Below are 27,223 nucleotides of genomic sequence, written 5' to 3'. Positions count from 1 at the left end.
CACCGCCAAAAAGTGACATTCAAATTGAGACTCCACCAGAGTGCGACCGTGACATGGCCACTCCACCAGAGTGCAACCTAGACATGGCCACTCCACCAGAGTGCGACCGTGACATGGCCACTCCACCAGAGTGCGACCGTGACATGGCCACTCCACCAGAGTGCGACCGTGACATGGCCACTCCACCAGAGTGCGACCGTGACATGGCCACTCCACCAGAGTGCAACCTAGACATGGCCACTCCACCAGAGTGCGACCGTGACATGGCCACTCCACCAGAGTGCGACCGTGACATGGCCACTCCACCAGAGTGCGACCGTGACATGGCCACTCCACCAGAGTGCGACCGTGACATGGCCACTCCATCAGAGTGCAACCTAGACATGGCCACTCCACCAGAGTGTGACCGTGACATGGCCACTCCACCAGAGTGCGACCGTGACATGGCCACTCCACCAGAGTGCGACCGTGACATGGCCACTCCACCAGAGTGCAACCTAGACATGGCCACTCCACCAGAGTGCGACCGTGACATGGCCACTCCACCAGAGTGCGACCGTGACATGGTCACTCCACCAGAGTGTGACCGTGACATGGCCACTCCACCAGAGTGCAACCTAGACATGGCCACTCCACCAGAGTGCGACCGTGACATGGCCACTCCACCAGAGTGCGACCGTGACATGGCCACTCCACCAGAGTGCGACCGTGACATGGCCACTCCATCAGAGTGCAACCTAGACATGGCCACTCCACCAGAGTGCAACCTAGACATGGCCACTCCACCAGAGTGCGACCGTGACATGGCCACTCCACCAGAGTGCGACCGTGACATGGCCACTCCACCAGAGTGCGACCGTGACATGGCCACTCCACCAGAGTGCGACCGTGACATGGCCACTCCACCAGAGTGCAACCTAGACATGGCCACTCCACCAGAGTGCGACCGTGACATGGCCACTCCACCAGAGTGCGACCGTGACATGGTCACTCCACCAGAGTGTGACCGTGACATGGCCACTCCACCAGAGTGCGATCTCGACATGGCCACTCCACCAGAGTGCGACCTCGACATGGCCACTGCACCAGAGTGCTACCTCGACATGGCCACTCCACCAGAGTGCGACCTCGACATGGCCACTCCACCAGAGTGCGACCGTGACATGGCCACTCCACTAGAGTGCGACCGTGACATGGCCACTCCACCAGAGTGCGACGGTGACATGGCCACTCCACCAGAGTGCGACCGTGACATGACCACTCCACCAGAGTGCGACTTCCACATGGAGAATCCACCAGCGTGCAACGTTCATGTTGATACTCCACCAAAATTCCAGGGGAATGTCTCCAGTGAAGATGGGGGCAAGGTTACAAGAAAAGATAGGCAGATATTAGTGGTAGGGGATTCAGTTATTGGAAGGATACAGAGGGCGATCTGTCCCAAAGACCGGTATCGCCGAACAGTATGTTGTTTACCGGGCGCTCGGGTTCGGAACATTGTAGATTGCATGGACAGATTGTTGGATGGGGCTGGAGTGGACCCAGCTGTCATGGTATATATCGGTACCAATGACAAAGTTCGAGAAAGATGGAGCGCCCTACAAAATGATTTCAAGGACTTAGGGGCTATATTGAAGAAAAGGTCCCCCAAGGCAATATTTTCAGAAATACTGCCTGTACCTCGAGCCACACCAGAGAGGCAGCAGGAGCTTATGGTACTTAACAAATGGCTGAGGAACTGGTGCAGGGAGGAGGGGTTTGGGTTCATGGAGAACTGGACTGACTTTTCGGCAAATTACCGGCTCTATAGCAGGGACGGACTGCACTTAAATGAGCAGGGTGCCACTCTATTGGGAGAGAAGATGACCAAAAAGCTGGAAGAAATTCAGGTTGATGCGCCACCAGAATGTGAAGCTCACATTGAGAACCCACCAGAATGTGATTCTCACGCTGAGACTAACCCAGAATGTGACGTTGAAGATGCAAAAAACAGGAAGATACTGGTGGTAGGGGACTCAGTTATTGGAAGGATACAGAGGGCGATCTGTCACAAAGACCGGTATCGCCGAACAGTATGTTGTTTACCGGACGCTCGGGTTCGGAACATTGTAGATTGCATGGACAGATTGTTGGATGGGGCTGGAGAGAACCCAGCTGTCATGATACATATTGGAACTAACGACAAAGTTAGAGGAAGATGGGGCGCCCTAAAAAATGATTTCAGGGACTTAGGGACTATATTGAAGAAAAGGACCTCCAAGGCAGTATTTTCAGAAATACTGCCTGTACCTGGAGCCACACCAGAGAGGCAGCAGGAGCTTAGGGAGCTTAACATGTGGCTGAGGAACTATTGCTGGGAGGAGGGGTTTGGCTTCATGGCGAACTGGGCTGACTTTTCAGTCGGTTACCATCTTTATAGCATTGATGGATTGCACCTAAATAGGAGGGGTGCAGCTTTTTTGGGAATGAAGATGGCCAAAACATTGGAAGAAATTTTAAACTAGGAGATGAGGAGGAGGGATCAGAAGATGATTTGCTAGTGAACATGAGGAAGAAGACCTTCAAATCAAGCCATCATCACCGGAGTCCACTACGTCATCACTCTCTTGAAAGATTCTCATCAGCTCCTTTCTTCAAGAGAGCAATACCACCAGCTATCTTTACCAACAAAAAGTCTAAGGAACCCTCCCAGGGACCAGGCACGGCTGTACCAACACAGGTCCCCACACTGGTGGCGCCTGCCTATCCATTAAACAGATGGTCTTCCCATCAGCCCTCCCAAAGACCAGGTACAGCTGTACCGACACAGGTCCCCACACCGGTGACAGCTGCCACTTCAGTAAATAGAGGATCTTCCCATCAGCCCTCCCAGGGACCAGGTGCGGCTCGAAGAAACATCCATGACCTTTTGGCATCTGCCATCTCAGCTATCTTGAGAAATGGTAATCGGCCCTCCCAGGGACCAGGTATGACTGTACCAAGACAGATCTCTGCACCAACGCTTCTACTGAGATCACCTAAAAGTTTCCAATTTTTCAGCCACGTTTTTTACACCTACTTTATATTTTTTACTTGTTCCCATTCACATAGCATAACTTTAAGAAACCCCATGGAAAAAAAAAAAGCATGGCCACCCAAAATCCAGACCCCCTCCTAAGCACACATCCTGACAGGCCAGGAAAGGGGGGGGAGGGGGGTGAGCATACACCGCGCCCTCCTCTCCTCGCCCATACCAGTCACATGACCTCAAAATAAAGAGGTGCCTTGTCAGGGGGGAGGGGGGTTCCCCTTTGCAAGGTCCACTCCCCATGTTGAGGGCACGTGGCCTGGTATGGCTCATGAGTGGAGGGGGTGCACGCTCATCCCCCCCTTTCCTGACCTGCCAGGCTGCATGCTCGGCTGGGGTTCTGGTATCAGATTTGTAGGAGCCATGTTTTTGTCATTTTTCACACGTGATTCCCTCTTTAAAGGTGAGCAGCAAACTTTACAATTATTATTAAGTTTTATTCTGTGAATGAGAACATGTAACAGATATAAAGTAGGTATTATCCCAATATGGCTGCAAAAGTCGAAATACCTTTTAGGTGAGCGTCAAAGAAGTAGCGCTGGTGCCCCATTCAAGTGGTCACCATTCAGATGCCCATAAAAACACCAGAGGCCGGCCAACAGACCTGGGCACATTAGGTGGAGACAATCATAGACAATGATAATGGACTATCAGGGCATCCTTGTTGCCCAATCCACCATACTGGGAATGGACTCTCTACCATCTATGAAGAGCCAGGCTTCCACATTCAAGTGGGTTGTCCTGTCCCTGCCTGTCTACATTTCAGGTTACACCCATGGCTAGCTTATGTCCTCTTATATAAGACAGAGCTTATCCATGGAGTAGAGACACTATACAGACCAGAGGACATGTATTTGTCCCATTCCACACGAAGAACATCACCAATATTGGAGAAGTGACCACTGAGGCCTACAACAGCTGAAGGACCCAAGGGGAAATATGGACAGCTCAATGGGTAGGGTGGATGGAATGAGAACCATTCAGAGTCCCTACAGGACAGAATATGAAAGATTCATAACACTACAACATGGACCTGTATCTCTAGTTCCTTTAAGAAATTTAAAGCCGAATGAGCAAGAGGATGAAAAGCGGAACTTCCCTTTATAGATGGAGTTCTGCTTTAAGATCGGGCAGCACAGAGGCTTAGTAGTTAGCACTTCTGCCTTGCAGCACTGGAGTGTTTGGATCATATCCTGACCAATACACTGTCTGCATGGAGTCTGCATGTTCTCCCTGTGTTTGCGTGGGTTTCCTCCGGGTACTCCGGTTTCCTCCCACACCCTAAAGACATGCTATCTCGCGTTGGTGGTGCAGTGGTAAGCATAGCTGCTTTCCAAGCAGCTGACCCGGGTTCGATTCCCGGCCAACGCAATCTCACAACATGGCTGCCTCACCTGGTAAGTGTTATCCCCCCCTTCTTATAATAGCTGTATATACAATGTTCCCTCTACAACCTACCTACCATAGGGGCCATGCGATCGCTCCACAGAAAGCTAGAACGGGGATCTGTCAATGTACTATATATAAATATATATATTTTTTGGGGGATATTTATTATAGCAAAAAGTAAAAAATATTGCTTTTTTTTTTTTCAAAATTGCCACTCTTTTTTTGTTTATAGCGCAAAAAATAAAAATGGCAGAGGTGGTCAAATACCACCAAAAGAAAGCTCCTGTGGGAAAAAAAAGGATGTCAATTTTGTTTGGGTACAGTGTCGCACGACCGCACAAGTGTCAGTTAAAGCAACGCAGTGCCGAATCGCAAAAAAATGGCCTGGTCATTAACCACTTGCCGACCACCTCACGCCGATATACGTCGGCAGAATGGCACGGGCAGGCAGAATTACGTACCCATACGTGATCTGCCTCCCGCGGGCGGGGGTCCGATCAGACCCCCCCGGTGCCCGAGGCAGTCGGCTTGTGACTGGGAGCGTTGAGAGGTGAGGGGGAGACCATCCCTTCGTGGCCCCCCCCTCGCGATCGCTCCCAGCCAATGAGAATCTTCCTTTGCTGCTGTATGCTAAACAGCAGCAAAGGAAATTATGTCATCTCTCCTCGGCTCGGTATTTTCCGTTCCGGCGCCGAGGAGAGAAGACATCACTGTGAGTGTAAAACACAGACACACACAGTAGAACATGCCTGCCCAGCCCACTCAAGTGCAGTATCGATCGATCACTGTCACTTACAAAACACTAAACACATAACTGCAGCGTTCACAGACTCAGGCCTGATCCCTGCGATCGCTAACAGTTTTTTTGGTAGCGTTTTGGTGAACTGGCAAACACTAGCCCCAAGCAGCGTCAGGTTAGCGCCAGTACCGCTAACACCCATGCACGCAGCGTACACCTCCCTTAGTGGTATAGTATCTGAACGGATCAATATCTGATCCGATCAGATTTATACTAGCGTCCCCAGCAGTTTAGGGTTCCCAAAAACGCAGTGTTAGCGGGATCAGCCCAGATACCTGCTAGCACCTGCGTTTTGCCCCTCCGCCCGGCCCAGCCCAGCCCACCCAAGTGCAGTATCGATCGATCACTGTCACTTACAAAACACTAAACGCATAACTGCAGCATTCGCAGAGTCAGGCCTGATCCCTGTGATCGCTAACAGTTTTTTTGGTAGCGTTTTGGTGAACTGGCAAACACTAGCCCCAAGCAGCGTCAGGTTAGCGCCAGTACAGCTAACACCCACGCACGCACCGTACACCTCCCTTAGTGGTATAGTATCTGAACGGATCAATATCTGATCTGATCAGATCTATACTAGCGTCCCCAGCAGTTTAGGGTTTCCAAAAACGCAGTGTTAGCGGGATCAGCCCAGATACCTGCTAGCACCTGCGTTTTGCCCCTCCGCCTGGCCCAGCCCAGCCCACCCAAGTGCAGTATCGATCGATCACTGTCACTTACAAAACGCTAAACACATAACTGCAGCGTTCGCAGAGCCAGGCCTGATCCCTGCGATCGCTAACAGTTTTTTTTGGTAGCGTTTTGATGAACTGGCAAGCACCAGCGGCCTAGTACACCCCGGTCGTAGTCAAACCAGCACTGCAGTAACACTTGGTGACGTGGCAAGTCCCATAAGTGCAGTTCAAGCTGGTGAGGTGGCAAGCACAAGTAGTGTCCCGCTGCCACCAAGAAGAAGACAAACAGGCCCGTCGTGCCCATAGTGCCCTTCCTGCTGCATTTGCCAATCCTAATAATTGGGAACCCACCACTTCTGCAGCACCCGTACTTCCCCCATTCACATCCCCAACCAAATGCAGTCGGCTGCATGAGAGGCATTTTTATGTCCTCCCGAGTACCCCTACCCAACAAACCCCCCCAAAAAAGATGTGTCTGCAGCAAGCGCGGATATAGGCGTGACACCCGCTATTATTGTCCCTCCTGTCCTGACAATCCTGGTCTTTGCATTGGTGAATGTTTTGAATGCTACCATTCACTACTTGAGTATTAGCGTAGGGTACAGCACTGCACAGACTAGGCACACTTTCACAGGGTCTCCCAAGATGCCATCGCATTTTGAGAGACCCGAACCTGGAACCGGTTACAGTTATAAAAGTTAGTTACAAAAAAAAAAAAAACCACAAACAAAAATATAAAATAAAAAAAAATAGTTGTCGTTTTATTGTTCTCTCTCTATTCTCTCTCTATCGTTCTGTTCTTTTTTACTGTATTCTATTCTGCAATGTTTTATTGTTATTATGTTTTATCATGTTTGCTTTTCAGGTATGCAATTTTTTATACTTTACCGTTTACTGTGCTTTATTGTTAACCATTTTTTTGTCTTCAGGTACGCCATTCACGACTTTGAGTGGTTATACCAGAATGATGCCTGCAGGTTTAGGTATCATCTTGGTATCATTCTTTTCAGCCAGCGGTCGGCTTTCATGTAAAAGCCATCCTGTCGGCTAATTAGCCTCTAGACTGCTTTTACAAGCAGTGGGAGGGAATGCCCCCCCTCCCCTACCGTCTTCCGTGTTTTTCTCTGGCTCTCCTGTCTCAACAGGGAACCTGAGAATGCAGCCGGTGATTTAGCCAGCTGACCATAGAGCTGATCAGAGACCAGAGTGGCTCCAAACATCTCTATGGCCTAAGAAACCGGAAGCTACGAGCATTTTATGACTTAGATTTCGCCAGATGTAAACAGCGCCATTGGGAAATTGGGGAAGCATTTTATCACACCGATCTTGGTGTGGTCAGATGCTTTGAGGGCAGAGGAGAAATCTAGGGTCTAATAGACCCCAATTTTTTCAAAAAAGAGTACCTGTCATTACCTATTGCTATCATAGGGGATATTTACATTCCCTGAGATAACAATAAAAATGATTTAAAAAAAAAAAATGAAAGGAACAGTTTAAAAATAAGATAAAAAAGCAAAAAAATAATAAAGAAAAAAAAAAAGCACCCCTGTCCCCCCCTGTTCTCGCGCTAAGGTGAACGCAAGCGTCGGTCTGGCGTCAAATGTAAACAGCAATTGCACCATACATGTGAGGTATCACCGCAAAGGTCAGATCGAGGGCAGTAATTTTAGCAGTAGCCCTCCTCTGTAAATCTAAAGTGGTAACCTGTAAGGCTTTTAAAGGCTTTTAAAAATGTATTTATTTTGTTGCCACTGCACGTTTGTGCGCAATTTAAAAGCATGTCATGTTTGGTATCCATGTACTCGGCCTAAGATCATCTTTTTTATTTCATCAAACATTTGGGCAATATAGTGTGTTTTAGTGCATTAAAATTTAAAAAAGTGTGTTTTTTCCCCAAAAAATGCATTTGAAAAATCGCTGCGCAAATACTGTGTGAAAAAAAAAATGAAACACCCACCATTTTAATCTGTAGGGCATTTTCTTTAAAAAAAATATATATAATGTTTGGGGGTTCAAAGTAATTTTCTTGCAAAAAAAAATAATTTTTTCATGTAAACAAAAAGTGTCAGAAAGGGCTTTGTCTTCAAGTGGTTAGAAGAGTGGGTGATGTGTGACATAAGCTTCTAAATGTTGTGCATAAAATGCCAGGACAGTTCAAAACACCCCCCAAATGACCCCATTTTGGAAAGTAGACACCCCAAGCTATTTGCTGAGAGGCATGTCGAGTCCATGGAATATTTTATATTGTGACACAAGTTGCGGGAAAGAGACAAATTTGTTTTTTTTTTTTTTGCACAAAGTTGTCACTAAATGATATATTGCTCAAACATGCCATGGGAATATGTGAAATTACACCCCAAAATACATTCTGTTGCTTCTCCTGAGTATGGGGATACCACATGTGTGAGACTTTTTGGGAGCCTAGCCGCGTACGGGACCCCGAAAACCAAGCACCGCCTTCAGGCTTTCTAAGGGCGTAAATTTTTGATTTCACTCTTCACTGCCTATCACAGTTTCGGAGGCCATGGAATGCCCAGGTGGCACAACCCCCCCCCCAAATGACCCCATTTTGGAAAGTAGATACTCCAAGCTATTTGATGAGAGGTATAGTGAGTATTTTGCAGACCTCACTTTTTGTCACAAAGTTTTGAAAATTGAAAAAAGAAAAAAAGTTTTTTCTTGTCTTCCTTCATTTTCAAAAACAAATGAGAGCTGCAAAATACTCACCATGCCTCTCAGCAAATAGCTTGGGGTGTCTATTTTCCAAAATGGGGTCATTTGGGGGGGGGGGGGGGTTCTGCCACCTGGGCATTCAATGGCCTCCAAAACTGTGATAGGCAGTGAAGAGTGAAATCAAACATTTACACCCTTAGAAATCCTGAAGGCGGTGATTGGTTTTCGGGGCCCCGTACGCGGCTAGGCTCCCAAAAAGTCCCACACATGTGGTATCCCCATACTCAGGAGAAGCAGCTGAATATATTTTGGGGTGCAATTCCACATATGCCCATGGCCTGTGTGAGCAATATATCATTTAGTGACAACTTTTTGTAATTTTTTTTTTTTTTGTCATTCAATCACTTGAATGGGCTCAACATGCCTCTCAGCAATTTCCTTGGGGTGTCTACTTTCCAAAATGGGGTCATTTGTGGGGGTTTTGTACTGCCCTGCCATTTTAGCACCTCAATAAATGACATAGGCAGTCATAAATTAAAGGCTGTGTAAATTCCAGAAAATGTACCCTAGTTTGTAGGTGCTATAACTTTTGCGCAAACCAATAAATATACACTTATTGACATTTTTTTTTACCAAAGACATGTGGCCGAATACATTTTGGCCTAAATGTATGACTAAAATTGAGTTTATTGAATTTTTTTTATAACAAAAAGTAGAAAATATCATTTTTTTTCCAAATTTTCTGTCTTTTTCCGTTTATAGCGCAAAAAATAAAAACGGCAGAGGTGATCAAATACCATCAAAAGAAAGCTCTATTTGTGGGAAGAAAAGGACGCAAATTTCGTTTGGGTACAGCATTGCATGACCGCGCAATTAGCAGTTAAAGCGACGCAGTACCAAATTGTAAAAAGTGCTCTGGTCAGGAAGGGGGTAAATCCTTCCGGGGCTGAAGTGGTTAAAGTGTATTTTTTCCAAAAAAATTGCATCTAAAAAAACGCTGCGCAAATACTGTGTGACATAAAAAATTGCATTGAATGCCTTCCCCCAGTGTGTCATTATCATAGGACTCAAAATACATTGCAAAGCATTAAACAGAAAGTATAATGCATTTGCAGCAAGCACGTATTGTGATTTATCTCTTGCAAGCTGGCCGCTTTCGCACTGGGGCGGTGGGGGCGTCGGCGGTAAAGCGGCGCTATATTTACCATCGTTTTAGCTGCGCTATACGGCCGCTAGCGGGGTGGTTTTAACCCCCGCTAGTGACCAAAAAAGGGTTAAAACCGCCCACAAATCTTCGCTGCAGCAGCGCTATGCCGGCGGTATAGCCGCACTGCCCCATTGATTTCAATGGGCAGGAGCGGTTTAGGAGCAGCGCTCCTTCACCGCTCCAAAGATGCTGCTAGCAGGACTTTTTTTAGCGTCCTGACAGTGCACCGCTCCAGTGTGAAAGCCCCCGGGGCTTTCACATTGGAGAGACAGCAGCGGCTGTTTCAGGGCGCTTTGCAGGCGCTATTTTTAGCGCTGCAGCGCCTGCAAAGTGCCCCAGTATGAAAGGGGTCTTATAATTGTTATTGTATTAAAGCACACCCGGCCAGCACCAGATATATTTTTTCATGTTAGTTGCATTAATGCTAATTAATTTGTAGGTCTAACCTTTCCAGGTATTTACATTGTATTGTACAAAAAAGTGGCAACCACACCAACCTATAACTAGGCTTTGCAGTAAGGTACACATGGAAGAGCAACACACATCACAAAAAAAAATATTTCCAAGCACACTTACCAGCCTGCCTGCAAAACAACCAAATTGACCCTGAAATAAATTAACTTTTTTTGATTATATTCTAATTTTATGAGATACACTTTATTGATTACAGGTTCATCTCTGGTCAAAACTTTTTTTTTCTGTTTGTTATACATCAATAAAGTTGAATAAAAAAATTATTATTTTTTTAAAGTGTAAAAAAATATATTTAACCACTTGACAACTGGGCACTTAAACCCCCTTCCTAACCAGACCAATTTTCAGCTTTCGGTGCTCTCACATTTTGAATCACAATTACTCAGTCATGCAACACTGTACCTATATGAAATTTTTGTCCTTTTCTTCACACAAATAGAGCTTTCTTTTAATGGTATTTAATCACCGCTGGGTTCTTTATTTTTTTGCGCTATAAAAGAAAAAAGACCGACAAATCTGTAAAAAAATGCATTTTTCTTAATTTCTGTTATAAAATTTTGCAAATTAGTAATTTTTCTTCATATATTTTGGCCAAAATTTATACCGCTACTTATCTTTGGTAAAAAATAACCCAAATCGGTGGATATTATTTGGTCTTTGTGAAAGTTATAGAGTCCAAAAGCTATGGTGCCAATCTCTGAAAATTGATCACACCTGAAGTACTGACGGCCTATCTAATTTCTTGAGACCCTAACATGCCAGAAAAGTACAAATACCCCCCAAATGACCCCTTTTTGGAAAGAAGACATTCCAAGGTATTTAGAAAGATGCATTGTGAGTTTTTTGAAGTTGTCATTTTTTCCCACAATTCTTTGCAAAATCAAGTTTTTTTTTTTTACTTTTTTTTTTCCACAAAATTGTCATATTAGCAGGTTATTTCTCACACACAGCATATGCATACCACAAATTACACCCCAAAACACATTCTGCTATTACTCCCGAGTACGGTGATACCACATGTGTGAGTCTTTTACACAGCGTGGCCACATACAGAGGCCCAACATGCAGGGGAGCACCTTCAGGCGTTCTGGAGCTCCCAGGCCAATTCTGACATTTCTCTCCTACATGTAAAAATCATCATTTATTAGCTAGAAAATTACATAGAATCCCAAAACATTATATATGTTATTTTAGCAAAGACCCTGGAGAATACAATGGTGGTCATTGCAACTTTTTATCTCGCATGGTATTTGCGCAGCAATTTTTTTAACACTTTTTTTTGTAAAAAAAAAAAACAGTTTTGCGCTTTAAAAAAAAACAAAACAGTAAAGTTAGCCCAATGTTTTTGCATAATGTGAAAGATGAAGTTACGCCGAGTAAATAGATACCCAACATGTCACCTTTCAAAATTGCACGCGCTTGTGGAATGGCGCCAAACTTCGCTACTCAAAAATCCCCATAGGCGACGCTTTAACATTTTTTACTGGTTACATGTTTTGAGTTACAGAGGAGGTCTAGGGCCAAAATTATTGCTCTCGCTCTACAGATCGCAGCGATACCTCACATGTGTGGTTTGAACACCGTTTTCATATGTGGGCGGGACTTACGTATGCGAGCACACGGGGAAAGGAGAGCTTTAAACATTTTTTTTTTTTTTTTATTGTTCATTTTACTTTATTTATTTTAGTTTGATGCTTTTTTCCCAAAAAACATTTTTTTGACCACTTTTATTCCTATTACAAGGAATGTAAACATCCCTTGTAATAGGAATATGGCATGACGGGTTCTCTTTACAGTGAGATATGGGGTCAATAAGACCCCACATCTCACCTCTAGGTTGGGAAGCCTGAAATAAAAAAAAAAAAAAGATCCTGGCTTCGATCGTAGCGGTGAGTCGGTAGAAGCACCGGAGGGCGGCGGGAGGGGAGGACATCCCCTCTCGCCTCCCGTAAGAATGACCAAGCAGTGGAACAGCCGCTATGATCATTCTTATGGTGTAGGGAATCGCCGGCTGAAAAAGCTGATATCTGAATGATGCCTGTAGCTGCACCCATCATTTAGATATCCCTGCACAAAGTCAAGGACGTTGTATGACAGCCGGCGGGCGGGAAGTGGTTAAAACGCATTTTTTTTCTTTTAACACAAATTTGTCTATTTATACAATATTTCTAACACATAGCATGTACATACCAAAAATGACACCCCAAAATAGATTCTCCTACTCCTCCTGAGTACGGCGATACCACATGTGTGAGACTTCCACAGCCTGGCCACATACAGAGGCCGAGTATAGCCGAGTATGGCTGAGCATGGCAGAGCATGGCTCGGTATGGCTGAGTATGGTTCGGTATGGCTGAGTATGGCTTGGTATGGCTGAGTATGGCTCAGTATGGCTGGGTATGGCAGGGTATGGCTGGGTATGGCTGGGTATGGCTGAGTATGGCGGGGTATTGCAGGGTATGGCTGAGTATGGCGGGATATTGCAGAGTACTGCGGGGTATTGCAGAGTATTGCAGGGTATTGCAGTGTACTGCGGGGTATTGCAGAGTACTGCGGGGTATTGCAGAGTACTGGGGGGTATTGCAGAGTATTGCGGGGTATTGCAGAGTATTGCAGAGTACTGCGGGGTATTGCAGTGTACTGCGGGGTATTGCAGAGTATTGCGGGGTATTGCAGAGTACTGCGGGGTATTGCAGAGTATTGTGGGGTATTGCAGAGTACTGCAGGGTATTGCAGAGTACTGCGGGGTATTGCAGAGTATTGCGGGGTATTGCAGAGTACTGCGGGGTATTGCAGAGTATTGTGGGGGTATTGCAGAGTATTGTGGGGGTATTGCAGAGTATTGCGGGGTATTGCAGAGTATTGTGGGGGTATTGCAGAGTATTGTGAGGGTATTGCAGAGTATTGCGGGGTATTGCAGAGTATTGTGGGGGTATTGCAGAGTATTGTGGGGCATTGCAGAGTAGTGCAGGGCATTGCAGAGTATTGCACAGCATTGCAGAGCATTATGGATGGCTCAGCATGGATGGATGGATGGCTGGATGTCACTGTGCAGCGCTGTGGGCACTACACATCCAGCCCACAGCGCTGCAGCCATCCATCCATCCCCCTCTCCTCCACAGTGTACTGATCGATACACAGGAGGGGAGGAGAGGAACCAGCGTCATCAGATGACGCCGGTCTGTTTACATGTGATCGCTCCGTCATTTGACGGAGCGATCACATGGTAAACGGCCGCGACCAGCGGCCATTTACCGGGATCTGTGATGCGCCGGGTCCTCTGGACCCAGCGGTCGTGGATGTCTTCGGGTGCGCGCCCCAGGGGGCGCGCGAGAGGGGAATTCTGGGAGGACGTCATAGTACGCCCTCCCAGAGTTATCCAACCACCCTGCAGCCGTCATTCGGCTATGGGCCGGTTGGTAAGTGGTTAAATGAAATTTTAAAAAAAATTGTTTCTCAGACGTGCACAATTATTAAATCTTGACTTATTGGGTATCTATTTACTCATCGTAACCTAATTTTTTATTAAAAAAAAATTTAAAAATAGGTATTATATTGGTCGACCTCTACTACTAAAGCTGTGTGCACTTCGTACACTCAAACTGTGGAAGATAAAGGTGTCCTTTTATGAAACTGCGGTAAAATACAGCTTTTCAGTTCTCAGGCATTCTCTGAGTAGATCGCTCTCCTCTGAGTGCCTGTTTATGAAAGTGTGTAGATCGCTTCTCATGTTGAGTTGTGAAGCAATCTACAAATGCCGGGAAATCCTCAAAACGGCTCCTCTCACTGTAATCTCGCGTGATATAGCGGGATTACAGTATGAGGAACCATAAAATACAAAAGTGTAACACGAATCAGCACACATTATTCCCCAACATATTAATAAAATAATAAAGTTAAATTCCCCCTACACAATATACATTAACCTAATTATAAAAAAAAACATTGTTTTTATCAATATTTAAAGATCATACATGTGCCTATTTAAATGTGAATGGTGTATAGTAAATGAATGTAATGCAGCTATACACCATTCATATAAATGCAAAATACATTTATAATCATTAAAAAAATAATTTTAATAAAGTATACAAGTATAAATATTTATTAATTAATTAAAATAAAATATATTTCATAATTGATAAACATAAAAATTGATAAACTGGTGCAATGCGAGAACACTGCGAATCCACTGCGGGTTACCGCATCGCACCGACTCGCATGTCAGTTCACAATGCCATATGAGAATCGCTGGGGAGTGTCAATACATTGTTAACGACACCCCCAGTTCAGCTTGCATATCGCACTGTGAACTGACAGTCCAGACATGAATCGGATCGCATATGTGTTAACCACACATGCGATCCGATTCTGGTCTGAACAGAAAAAAGGGTCCTTTGCGTGTTTGCACTGAATGCGGTGCGATATCAGCCATACTATCTGTACGGCTGATATCGCACCACACAGACATCGCATGTAATGTGAATAGCAGTGTGCTGTGAATTACATGCGATGCCTGTGCGATGTCCGACATCGCACAAGTGTGAACTGGGCCTAAAAGTTAACAACACCCCCAAATCAGTTTGCATATCGCAGTGCAATCTGCAAACACGGACAGTAATCGAATCGCATGGGTGTGAACACCCATGCGATCCGATTCTGCTGTGGACCAAAAAAGGGTCCTGTATGAGTTTGGTCCGAGTGCAATGCAAATTCAGCAATACTATCTGTATGGCTGAAATCGCATCGCACAGAGATCGGATGTGATTTTGCACTGCAGTGCGGTGCGAATCACATCCAATCTCGGACACCGCAGCAGTGGGAACCGGCCCTAAATCAAATTGCATTTGCACCAAAATGGTACAGGACCCTTTATTTGGTCCGCACTGGAATTGGTTAGCATGGGTGTGAACATCCATGCGATCCGATTCCTGCACCATTACATAGTTCGCACTGCGATCTGTGAAATGATCTGGGGGTGTCATTAACTTTACATTGACACCCGCAGTGGTGCGCAGATGTCAATGTAGGTGCGATGTGGAAACCCGCACAGGAATCTTGTTGGTTCACGCATCGCACAAGTGCGAACCCAGTCAAAGACGTGAACATCTAAAATATATATACTATATATATATATATATATATATATATATAAAACTATATATAGATCTATCTATCTATCTATCTATCTATATAGATGTATCTATATATAGATATATCTATATATAGATATAGTCTATATATATGAATAAATATCTATATATATATATATATATATATATATATATATATATATATATATATATATATATCTCACACAGAAGAAGCGATATTAAGTTTTTTTTTTTTTTTTTTCAAAACTTTTTATTGAATTTATTGCATATTACAAGTTCACCAGTAATACAAAGCATACAGTTGCAGTAAGTAAAGATACAGGTGATTGATGCGTATAAACATACTTTTGCAATAGGTTGACAAACCGTATGAGGGTAACAATGGAGTCAATAAACGACATATAATATATATAAAAAAAAAAAAAAAAAAACAAAACATGAAAGGCGGGTTAAATGTTTCTAGGCCGTAGGCGATCAACGTAAGTGGGAAGTCAGGATGAGTTGCCTGTGGCGTAAAAACAGAGATAAAAAGGAACAAAAGAAACAATCAGTCGATCGGAAGTGCTGATAGACATTGCCCCCTTGTACATTGAGTCTGGCATTGTGTGTGGCGGGGAGAGTAAGGAAGATATGTCCACACCGTGGAGTTTTCTTGCCCCCTCTCCGTTCACCCCGAATGGGCTCATCACTGTGAACGGGGGGGGTGCACGAAGAGTTAGCAATTGTATCGAGAGGGGTGACGATGTGGCAGGCTATAGTCCTGGCTCCCGCAGGAGGGTGAGAGGGGCAAGGTAATAAGAGAAGTGTGTATATAATAAATGTGGAGTCGGGGGTTAAGGTCAAATTCGTCAGAGCCTGCAGAAAAATGAAGGGTTTAATCAGGGATATGGGGTTTCGTAGGTTGGGACAGAATCGGATTAATGTGGGAAGGAGGGTGTGGGCTGGGGGGGGGGGGGGCGATGGCGGTTGAAAAGGTGGAGGGGACCTGAGTTGGAGGACAGTTAGGCGCTTTCAGGGTGCCGGTGTTGATGGTATAGGTAGAACGTTCTGCGTGACGGATTGCCGATAGTGTAACCAGCACGCCCATGTAGTATTGAATTTGGTCGGGTTGTCATGGGCTTGGCATATGAGTTGTTCCATGTTGGCTATTTTGTCTACCCTACGGATCCAGTCCTGTACCGTTGGAGGTGTGGGATTCCTCCATAAGGCGGGAATGCATAGATTGGCTGCATTAATTAGGTGTAGAGTCAGGGACTTTTTATAGGAACTGCACGGTATGGAGTTATGGTGAAGTAAATAGTTGGCTGGTGAGAAGGTTGGGGTGTACGTGGTGATGTGGGAAATGAGTCGGTGAATTTCTGACCAGAATGGTTGTAGAAGGGTGCACTCCCACCAGATGTGAAGTAGGGTGCCGCGAGATGCCTTGCATCTCCAGCACATCGGGGTTATGGTGGGGTGATAGTGATGGACTTTGTCTGGCGTCCTATACCATTTCGAAAACAGTTTATATCTATTCTCTTGGGTGGAGACGTTGATGGAGCCCTTGTGCATGATGGTAAAAATTCGGTCCCATTCTAATGGTGTGAGGTCTATGGATAAGTCGTGTTCCCAATGTCTCACTATTTTGTCCTCTTTGACTTTGTGTCCGGAGAAAAGGAGAGAGTAGATAATTGAAATTAGGTGGCTTTTGGGTTCTGTGTTAGAACAGAGAGTTTCGAGCTGTGAGAGTTCCCTGTGCCAAGAAGGGTTGCGGTGATGAGATTGGAAGAAGTGTCTCAATTGTAGATACTTGTAGAAAGGTATGTCGTGGTTCGTTAAGTGTGCAGTTAGGGTGGGGTAGGGTAGGAGGGTCCCGTTCGCGAAGAATTCATGTGCTCTGGCACGTGAGGGGGTCTTTTCAGTAGTTGGGTCTTTCAGTTTCAAGCCCGGGGGAAAGTCTGGGTTGTCAACTAAAAGGGTCATTGGGCCTGGCGCGGGGATAAGTGCAAGCGATTTGCATGCCAATTTGAAGATCGAAAGGGTAGCGCCAATGAACGGGTGTGCTAAGAGTTCTGAAGTCATGCGAGTGTGGGTGATCCAGGGTAGGTCAGCTATGTGGGAGTGTGTAAAGGAGTCTTCGATCCGAATCCAGTCTTTGGAAGAGCAATGGACGTGCCAATCCACCAGTCTGGTCAGGTGGCAAGCCCACTGGTATTTTTGAAGGTCCGGGAGACCTAGGCCTCCCAGTTGTTTGGGTAAAACTAGTCTTTCCCAGCTAAGTCGCGGGCGCTTGGCGGACCATACATAGGATCTGCATATAGTTTTGTAGGAAGCGAAGAAAGAGGATGGGAGCTTGATCGGTATGGCTTGGAGGAGGTAGAGGATTCTGGGTAAAACGTTCATTTTTATTACCGCTATTCTGCCCATCCAAGAGAAAGAGCCTAGGTGCCATTTCTGGAGATCAGTTTGGACGGACTTAAGTAACGGCAAGAAATTTTTGGCGTATAGATCTTTTAAATTGCTAGTGATTTTAATGCCCAGATAGGATATTTCGGAGTTTTCCCAAGCAAATGGGAAGTTGAGCTTGCATAAGTTGACAGATTCGGGTGGTAGATTGATATTGAGGGCTTTAGATTTTTCGAAATTGATTTGTAGGTTGGATAGGGATTTGAAAAGGACAAAGTCAGCCAGAAGGTTGGGGAGAGTTGTGATAGGGTCCGCGAGAAAGAGTAGAATATCATCGGCATAGGCAGCCAGCTTGTATTGTTTATGATGGATGTCTATGCCTTTGATATTGGGATTAAGTCTTAGTTTGCGTAGCATGGGTTCCATGGTCAATATAAATATTAGAGGGGATAGGGGGCAACCCTGGCGCGTTCCGTTTGATACAGAGAAGGCGTCCGACAGTCCCCCGTTAATCCGGAGTCTGGCCTTCGGGGAGGCATTAACAGTTATTTGCTGGGGGGGGCTAACCCGTCATCAGCCCCCCCTTATCAAAAAATTGACCAAACAGTTAGCTATTTTGGAAGCAGTTTGTTAGATCCGGTATGATCAAGTGTTTTTAACATTAGATCTCACATAATTAGAGACTTATTAAGTGATTAATGAGGGGGGCTGGCCCCCCCTTATCAAATTTTCGGGCCAAAAATCATTCAGGCTAATAGATATTCGTTAGATCCGGTAAGATCAAGTGGTATTAACGTTAGATCTAACATCATTTCAGAGATATTCCACATCAAAATAGAGATATTAGGTGGTACATATGGACGGGCTGGCCCCCCCTTATCAAATTTTCTGGCCAAAAATCATTCAGGCGAATAGATATTCGTTAGATCCGGTAAGATCAAGTGGTTTTAACGTTAGATCTCACATGATTTCAGAGATATTCCTCATCAAAATAGAGATATTAGGTGGTACATATGGACGGGCTGGCCCCCCCTTATCAAGTTTTCTGGCCAAAAATCATTCAGGCTAATAGATATTCGTTAGATCCAGTAAGATCAAGTGTTTTTAACGTTAGATCTCACATCATTTCAGAGATATTCCACATCAAAATAGAGATATTAGGTGGTACATATGGACGGGTTAGCCCCCCTTATCAAATTTTCTGGCCAAAAATCATTCAGGCTAATAGATATTCATTAGATCCAGTAAGATCAAGTGTTTTTAACGTTAGATCTCACATCATTTCAGAGATATTCCACATCAAGATAGAGATATTAGGTGGTACATATGGACGGGTTAGCCCCCCTTTATCAAATTTTCTGGCCAAAAATCATTCAGGCTAATAGATATTCGTTAGATCCGGTAAGATCAAGTGTTTTTAACGTTAGATCTCACATCATTTCAGAGATATTCCACATCAAAATAGAGATATTAGGTGGTACATATGGACGGGTTAGCCCCCCCTTATCAAATTTTCTGGCCAAAAATCATTCAGGCTAATAGATATTCGTTAGATCCGGTAAGATCAAGTGTTTTTAACGTTAGATCTCACATCATTTCAGAGATATTCCACATCAAAATAGAGATATTAGGTGGTACATATGGACGGGTTAGCCCCCCCTTATCAAATTTTCTGGCCAAAAATCATTCAGGCTAATAGATATTCGTTAGATCCGGTAAGATCAAGTGGTTTTAACGTTAGATCTCACATAATTAGAGACTTATTAAGTGATTAATGAGGGGGGCCCCCCTTATCAAATTTTCGGGCCAAAAATCATTCAGGCTAATAGATATTCGTTAGATCCGGTAAGATCAAGTGTTTTTAACATTAGATCTCACATCATTTCAGAGATATTCCACATCAAAATAGAGATATTAGGTGGTACATATGGACGGGTTAGCCCCCCCTTATCAAATTTTCGGGCCAAAAATCATTCAGGCTAATAGATATTCGTTAGATCCGGTAAGATCAAGTGGTTTTAACGTTAGATCTCACATAATTTCAGAGATATTCCACATCAAAATAGAGATATTAGGTGGTACATATGGACGGGTTAGCCCCCCTTATCAAATTTTCTGGCCAAAAATCATTCAGGCTAATAGATATTCATTAGATCCGGTAAGATCAAGTGGTTTTAATGTTAGATCTCACATAATTTCAGAGATATTCCTCATCAAAATAGAGATATTAGGTGGTACATATTGACGGGCTGGCCCCCCCTTATCAAATTTTCTGGCCAAAAATCCATCAGGCTAATAGATATTTGTTAGATCCGGTAAGATCAAGTGGTTTTAACGTTAGATCTCACATCATTTCAGAGATATTCCACATCAAAATAGAGATATTAGGTGGTACATATGGACGGGTTAGCCCCCCCTTATCAAATTTTCGGGCCAAAAATCATTCAGGCTAATAGATATTCGTTAGATCCGGTAAGATCAAGTGGTTTTAACGTTAGATCTCACATCATTTCAGAGATATTCCACATCAAAATAGAGATATTAGGTGGTACATATGGACGGGTTAGCCCCCCCTTATCAAATTTTCGGGCCAAAAATCATTCAGGCTAATAGATATTCATTAGATCCGGTAAGATCAAGTGGTTTTAACGTTAGATCTCACATCATTTCAGAGATATTCCACATCAAAATACAGATATTAGGTGGTACATATGGACGAGTTAGCCCCCCCTTATCAAATTTTCGGGCCAAAAATCATTCAGGCTAATAGTTATTCGTTAGATCCGGTAAGATCAAGTGGTTTTAACGTTAGATCTCACATCATTTCAGAGATATTCCACATCAAAATAGAGATATTAGGTGGTACATATGGACAGGTTAGCCCCCCCTTATCAAATTTTTGGGCCAAAAATCATTCAGGATAATAGATATTCGTTAGATCCGGTAAGATCAAGTGGTTTTAACGTTACATATCACATCATTTCAGAGATATTCCATAAAAAATTGAGATTTTAGGTGGTACAGAAGGTACATCCATCTTCAACCGTCTCTGGATGGTCTTTGGAACCTTCTTTGCATGGTTCTTCAGTGGTGATCTCTCCTCAGACCAACAAGCTTAAGTCTTTAGCTAGCCCCCCTTCTTGCAAAGCAGGCTGGGCTTGGTAGTTCCACCCCCTGTCGAAATCAATGGGGCTGTATTGTGGGTCGTGGTCCTCTGCTGCTGCTTGATTGGCTTCCTCTCCCTGCCAATAGGGACACAGGAAGAGGAGAGGGAGGGGGAGAAATCCCCCACAGGGACTCACAGGTGTGCTCTCCCTCAGTGAGTGCCTGTGTTAGTGTCTATTCAGTCCGGCAGTCGCTGGCAGGAATGGCGGGAGGTGTGGGACCATGGGTAATAGAGTAGCCCCGCTACACACTCCTCCCCACCAAAGAAACTTTGGTCCACCAAAGGAGGTAAAGAGTATATGACCTGTTACATGCTTTTGATATACACACGGAAAAAAAAAAAAACAGGTTAGTGTGCACAGGAAACCATACAATTTACATCTGCATAAAACCCTGGCAGAGGAACATCCCAACAATTAGCATAGGGGGGGAGGTTAACTGGAATGGCCCAGCTAGATGTGCCAGGGGCTGAGTGTCAGAAACCAAGAAATCAGGCCAAGACAGAAGTACAGTTAAATCACACTTGTTTAATAATAAAAGTAAAAAGAACAAACGTAATCAAAACATAGCCAAAGTTCAGTAACCGGAACGGATAGTCAGTCAAGCCAGAAGTCAGGGATCAATGTAGTGGAACAGCAAGTCTTGAACAGGATCACAGGAGATTGTTTCTGTGATGTTGACCAAGGCGAAGGCAGAGATCCTCTGGACTGGACGGCTTATATAGGCAGGACTGACGAGCAGGATATCATCAACAGCTGAGTAACTGTGGGGAGATAAGAGCTGGCAATTATCCAACAGCTGAGTGGCCAGCTCAGAGAAGGAAGGGCTGAGCCCAGCCCTGACAGTGAGTTGGGATTGTCCACCACCAAATCTGCAGTGGAAGGGTCAGTTTCTTCAAGAGTCCTTTTTGCAATGAGAACGACCTCCTCAGAGCTTTCACTCAAAGTATCATATATTAGTCTTTTGGGTGGGTGAATAACCCTTCGCTCTTGCTGTTCTTTAGGTTTTGGGGTTACAGGCAATCTGGTCTCTTCTTCTTCCTGCATATCAGCTTCCTCAATGAAGGATGGAAAGTCTTAGGGGTCTGTTGTCAGCAGGGAAGATTGAGGGTCTTCCAACTCTTCAAAAGGTGGACTTTGAGGTACAAACTCAAGAGCCTCTGGCCTGAAAGTCACCTCAGTCACCTTGGAAGGAGAAGAAAGGGTAGGGGGGGTGGCAGGCCCTAGCATTCGAGATGGCCACAGACAATCTTTTCTCTTCATCCTCGCTGTTTTCATCTTCAGCAAGGGGTACAGAGTGAGATCTAGTCACTGGCTGGGATCTTTGAGAGGCCGTGGGTGTGGACTGTAAATCTGGCTGTGGTGGCACATGAACTGCTTCTGACAGAGGCAACAGATGATTGTGATGCTAAGTCTTCAGCAGGCCTGTGCTTCCCTCTGGCCGGATTTGATATACTGGTTGTCTGGGCAGATGCTTGCAAACGACATAGGGCTGCGACTTTTAGCAGTTAGCCAACTTGTGCTTTCCAGGGACACCCAGGTTTCTCAGCAGTACCTTGTCATCCGGCTGTAGGTCCTGCACTCGTACCCTAAGGTCAAAGTTTATTTTGTTTCTCTGTCCTCGGGCATATGAGGCAGCTTGAGCCTTATCATAGGTGGTTTTCAGACGTCTCTGCAGGCGATCCACATACCCTCTGTGGAAAGTTGCTAAGGTATGGTCGAGGGATGTGCCAAAGGCCAAGTCTACTGGCAGCTGGGCCTACGGTCTGAACATCAAACTATAGGGAGAGTAACCTGTGGCATCATTGGCGGTGCTGTTATAAGCATGCACAATAGCCACTATATGCTTGCTCCAGTGCTGCTTTTGTTCTGAACTTAGAGTTCCAAGTATATCCAGGAGGGTTCAGTTGAATCTCTCTGGTTGAGGATCTCCTTGAGGATGATACGGGGTGGTTTTAGACTTCCTGATGCCCAACAGGTCTGAAAGTCTCTTGATGAGACTACTCTTGACCTCTCTCGCTTGATCAGAGTGGATGCGTTGGGACAGACCATAGTGCACAATTTCTCGGCGAAGATCTTGGATGCTTGTTGGTCCCTCGTGGAAAACGCCTGGGCATACCGAGTGAAATGGTCAGTCACTACCAGGGAATTTCCCTGCCCGCTCAAATCAGGCTCCAAGCACAGAATGTCAATGCACACCAGCTCCATGGGTCCTTGGCTCTGAAGATGGTCCATTGGGGCAGCTCGGTGAGGCAAAGTCTTCCTTTGGATACATCTGATGCAGGAGTGGCAATAGTCCTCAACTTCAGCCTGCATGCAGGGCCAGTGGAACCGATCCCTCACCAGGAGAAAAGTCCTCTTGGGCCCTAGGTGGCCAAGGTTGTCATGTAGGTGTCAGGGCTGGGCTCAGCTCTTCCTTCTCTGAGCTGGCCGCTCAGCTGTCGGCTAATTGCCAGCTCCCATTTCTCTCCACAGTTACCCAGCAAGTTGTCCAGCTCACTTGATCTCTGCCTTCACCTTTGTCAACATCACAGAGTCTTTCTCCTGCGTTCCTGTTGAAGACTTGCTAGGCTGACGTTCTTTCTGGCTCCTGATCTTGCTTGCTGTACTACTACGTTTATCTCTGGCTCTCTGACATTTGCTTGGCTGACTACCCAATCCGGTTACTGAACTCTGGCTTGTTTTGACTACGCTTACTCTGTTTACCTTATTATTATTATTAAAGAAGTGTGATTTAACTATACTTCTGTCTCGGTCTGATTCATGGTTTCTGATAGTAGGGCAGTTAATACTGTCTCCGTATGTTTTTCATGTAGGAATAGTTGCCATTTTTCTTCAGAATCGTCAGAGGGGCCCCTTCGGTAGACCAACCCTCTGTGCACCTGAAACCGATCCCACTAGTCAGGGCATTGGCTCTCCAAGGCCTTGAATGCCAAGCTACAGGGAGGGTCCTCTAACTGGTCCCTCCACAGGTCTTTGACAGCTTGGGCAGACCTTCATCCCCGACTTGGGCGACATTGCAATAACATCTGGGGACACCAACGGCTGACACTCCCACCTCTTCGGTCCTGGATCCTACTCTAGGTTGATGTTCTGCTCCTTGACATAAGGCTTGTACCCTTCAGGTGTCAGTTGGGCCTATTCTTCTGGAGGGTCTCTGGAACAATGGGGCTTTCTTGACAAAGCATCAGCGTCTTGTTTCCTGACCCCGGTCGATACTTCAGGCTGATTATAAACCCTGATAGAGCAGCCAACCATTTGTGACCCGTGGCGTCCAACTTGGTGGTAGTGAGGATGTAGGTGAGAGCATTGTTGTCGGTCTTGATCACGAACTCCACTCCATACAGGTAATCCCTCAGCTTATCCACCCACTTCAAGGCCAGAAACTCAAGTTTGTGCATGGGATAGTTCTTCTCGGCGGGGGCCAAGTTCCGACTCACGTAGGTAACAGGCCGTAGATGGCAGTCATGTTCTTAATATAGCACCCCACCTAACCCATCTCGACTGGCGTCAAAGTGTAGCTCGTATGGCCTGGTTGGATCTTCATAGGCCATGACTGGAGCGGTTGTTAGGCTTCACTTCAGCTGCCTAAAACCTCTTCACACTTCAGAGTCAAGTGTTCCTTAATGTACTCTCTGGGTTTTCTGGCCCTCCAGCTGGTCTGACAGGCTTCGCCAGATTAGGGTCAGTGTCTTAGCGAATCCCTTGACAAATCTTCTGTAATAAGAGCAGAATCCCAGAAATGACCCAAGCTCAGTCACGTTGGTAGGCCTCGGCCAGGAGGTCAGTGGCCACTTCATCAGCAGACACAATGTGACCAAGGTAGTTGACCGAGGGTTGATAAAACTGGCACTTTTCCAGAGACAGCTTCAACCCCCTCACCATGGAGTCTCTTAAGGACCTTCTGCAGAAACTCTTCATGCTCTTCCAGGGTCTTGCTGAAAACGATGATGTCGTGTAAGTACACCAACACCTCGATCAGTTTCACGTCACCCATGGTTTTCTCCATTAGCCTTTGGAAGGTTGCTGGGGCACCAGACAGGCCTTGATGCATACAGTCAAATCCAAAGATCCCCTGCGGGTTAATGAAAATGGTCTTCTCCCGATCCTCGGGGTGCATGGGGATTTGGTAATGTCACGGAACGTCCCACACTCCGCTTGAGTGCTTCCGTCATATACCACTTCCTCCCAGTCTGTATACAGATATCAGATATTCCAACCTCTCTGAGCAGAAAACAAGGCGACACTTGCTTCACTGCTAACATGGACTGTTTATTATGAATCAAAGTTACAAGACTTTATATGCCGTTGGAACCTCCTCTAACAATACAACTGTAACTTAATTAACATGAGCTAATTATCTAATCCTTTATACAGCCTAGGTGACTGAGACATGACCTTTCGCCCAGACTTGTGGTCACCGAGCTTCACACAGTTAATTAACACAAACAACAATGGGTGAAAAGACTCCTAGAGCCACACTAGACTTATTTACAATAAACCCATTATAGCAGAATTGATGACATTAGCATTTAACAGTATGAGTCCCAACGGTATAAATCAGTCACCATTCTAATATGGCATATAAAGGGTTCCCAGAGTCTGTGTGTTTTTGGGGGGACATGGAGCTGAATCCAAAGTAACACCAACCCCAGGGTCCCCAGGCATACAGCTCATAGAGAGCACCATTCCCCCCAAATGCTAGGGCCCATAATCAAAAGGCAACAGGCCCGCACCCAGTCCTCTCCAACAGCCTCTGTCCCGGCCAGGTCCGTCACATTTCTCCCCTTTCGGCAGGAGACTAACACAGGAGGAGACCCCAGACGGGTTGACTCCGAAGTTAGTCAGTAGTTCCAGTCCTCTAATGCCTGTACCCACACAGTACCCCAAATAACTTATTCCAAACAGAGTATTACTCACCCAGCCAACCTCTGCCTCTCTCAGAGAACATATCTGCCGCTGGGGAGAGGCCTGGACTGGCTCTTCTCCCTGGAATCCTTTCTGCCGCTGGAGAGAAGACAGGGTGTCTGGGCTCACTCTGTCATGCTGTTGGGGATCTGGGCCCACTGCCCAGCATCCCTGGGGTATACAGGTGGAGACTGAAGTCCCATCCACCTTCACAGGAAATCCATCCTCTGTTAGTTGAGGGCAGAGTCCAGCAGTCCTCGGCCCTGTTGCCAGCCCTTCTGCTGGAAACCCCACACCATCTGTTCCGGCTAACTGTTGGAGAGGGAGGCCGACTGCCCCGCCTCCCTGGAACTCTGTAGTTATTGCCGGTGCTGGGCAGAGGTTGGTAGCACTCTGCCCTGTTGCCAGCACTTCTGCTGGGGACTCCGCATCCTCCACTCCGGCTAACCGTTGGGGCAGGAGGCTGGCTTCCTCCACTCCCAAACTGTGTAGCTGCCATTGGGGAGGTGAGCCGGCTGCTTCCTTTTCCATTCCCTCATCTGGTACTGTCTCCCAGGTGCATGGATCTTTGCTGGGGAGGAAAGCCCGCTTCCTCCACCCTGGCCAACTGTTGGGGAGGGACAACACACACCTCCTCTCCCTTCTCCCCCTGTATCTGCTGCTGGGAAGTGATTGCCATCTTCTCACCCTGAGCCTCCACAATTGCTGCAGGTGTGGGGCAGAGGTCTTGGACCCTCTGTCCAGTTGCCAGCACTTCTGCTGGGGGTTTTCCAGGTGGTTCCTCCTCTACAGAAACGTCTATTAAATCCCCAGTCTCTGGAATTGGTAAAAGTGTGGGACAGAGGTCTTGGACCCTCTGTTCAGTTACCAGATCTTCAGCTGGAGAAGTTTGTTTTAACTCCATAGATGCTGCTGGCAGAAAATCACATGTCCCTGTCAGTGTTGTGGGAGAAAGGCCGACTACCTCTTCTCTCAAGAAGGCCGAAGCCACTGTTGGTGCTGGGCAGAACACAGTGAACTTTGGCCCTGATAGCAGCTCTTCTGCTGGAGGCTCATCAGGTTGTTCTTCCTCAGCAGAAAAGTCTATCAAATCCCATGTCTCTGCAACTGATGTCTGGGGATAGAGGTTCACCATCTCCTGTCCATGGAACCCAGAAGATGCTATCATTTCTGGGCAGAGGTTAGCAGAGCTCTGCCCTGTTGTCAGCACTTCAGGTTTGGGGACGGCAATCTCCGGATTTTCCACTGCCGATTCTCTGGCATGCTGCTGAACTTGTTCTAGCAGTTTCCTGTATGCCCTTTCCAGATGCTGTTCCTTCCTTAGCAAATGGTCCAGATCAGGTTTGAGCTCTGAGACCCCTGCAAGACCGAG

General features: G+C 45.8%; 1 protein-coding gene and 1 non-coding gene across 2 annotated transcripts in view; both read left to right on the top strand.

Moving 5' to 3' along the window:
• The window catches only part of LOC141102861 (pyruvate dehydrogenase E1 component subunit beta, mitochondrial-like), a 69,949-nt gene that overhangs the window by 28,748 nt on the left and 13,978 nt on the right, over positions 1–27,223 (top strand). The window lies entirely within an intron of this gene.
• On the top strand, positions 4,367–4,438 carry TRNAG-UCC (transfer RNA glycine (anticodon UCC)). Its single transcript has one exon. It is a non-coding gene; the product is annotated as a tRNA-Gly (tRNA).

The sequence above is a fragment of the Aquarana catesbeiana genome, linkage group LG07, assembly GCF_042186555.1.
Source record: "Aquarana catesbeiana isolate 2022-GZ linkage group LG07, ASM4218655v1, whole genome shotgun sequence".
Lineage (NCBI taxonomy): Eukaryota > Metazoa > Chordata > Amphibia > Anura > Ranidae > Aquarana > Aquarana catesbeiana.
Note: the sequence above shows the minus strand (reverse complement) of the source record. Positions and strands in the feature narration are given on the sequence as shown.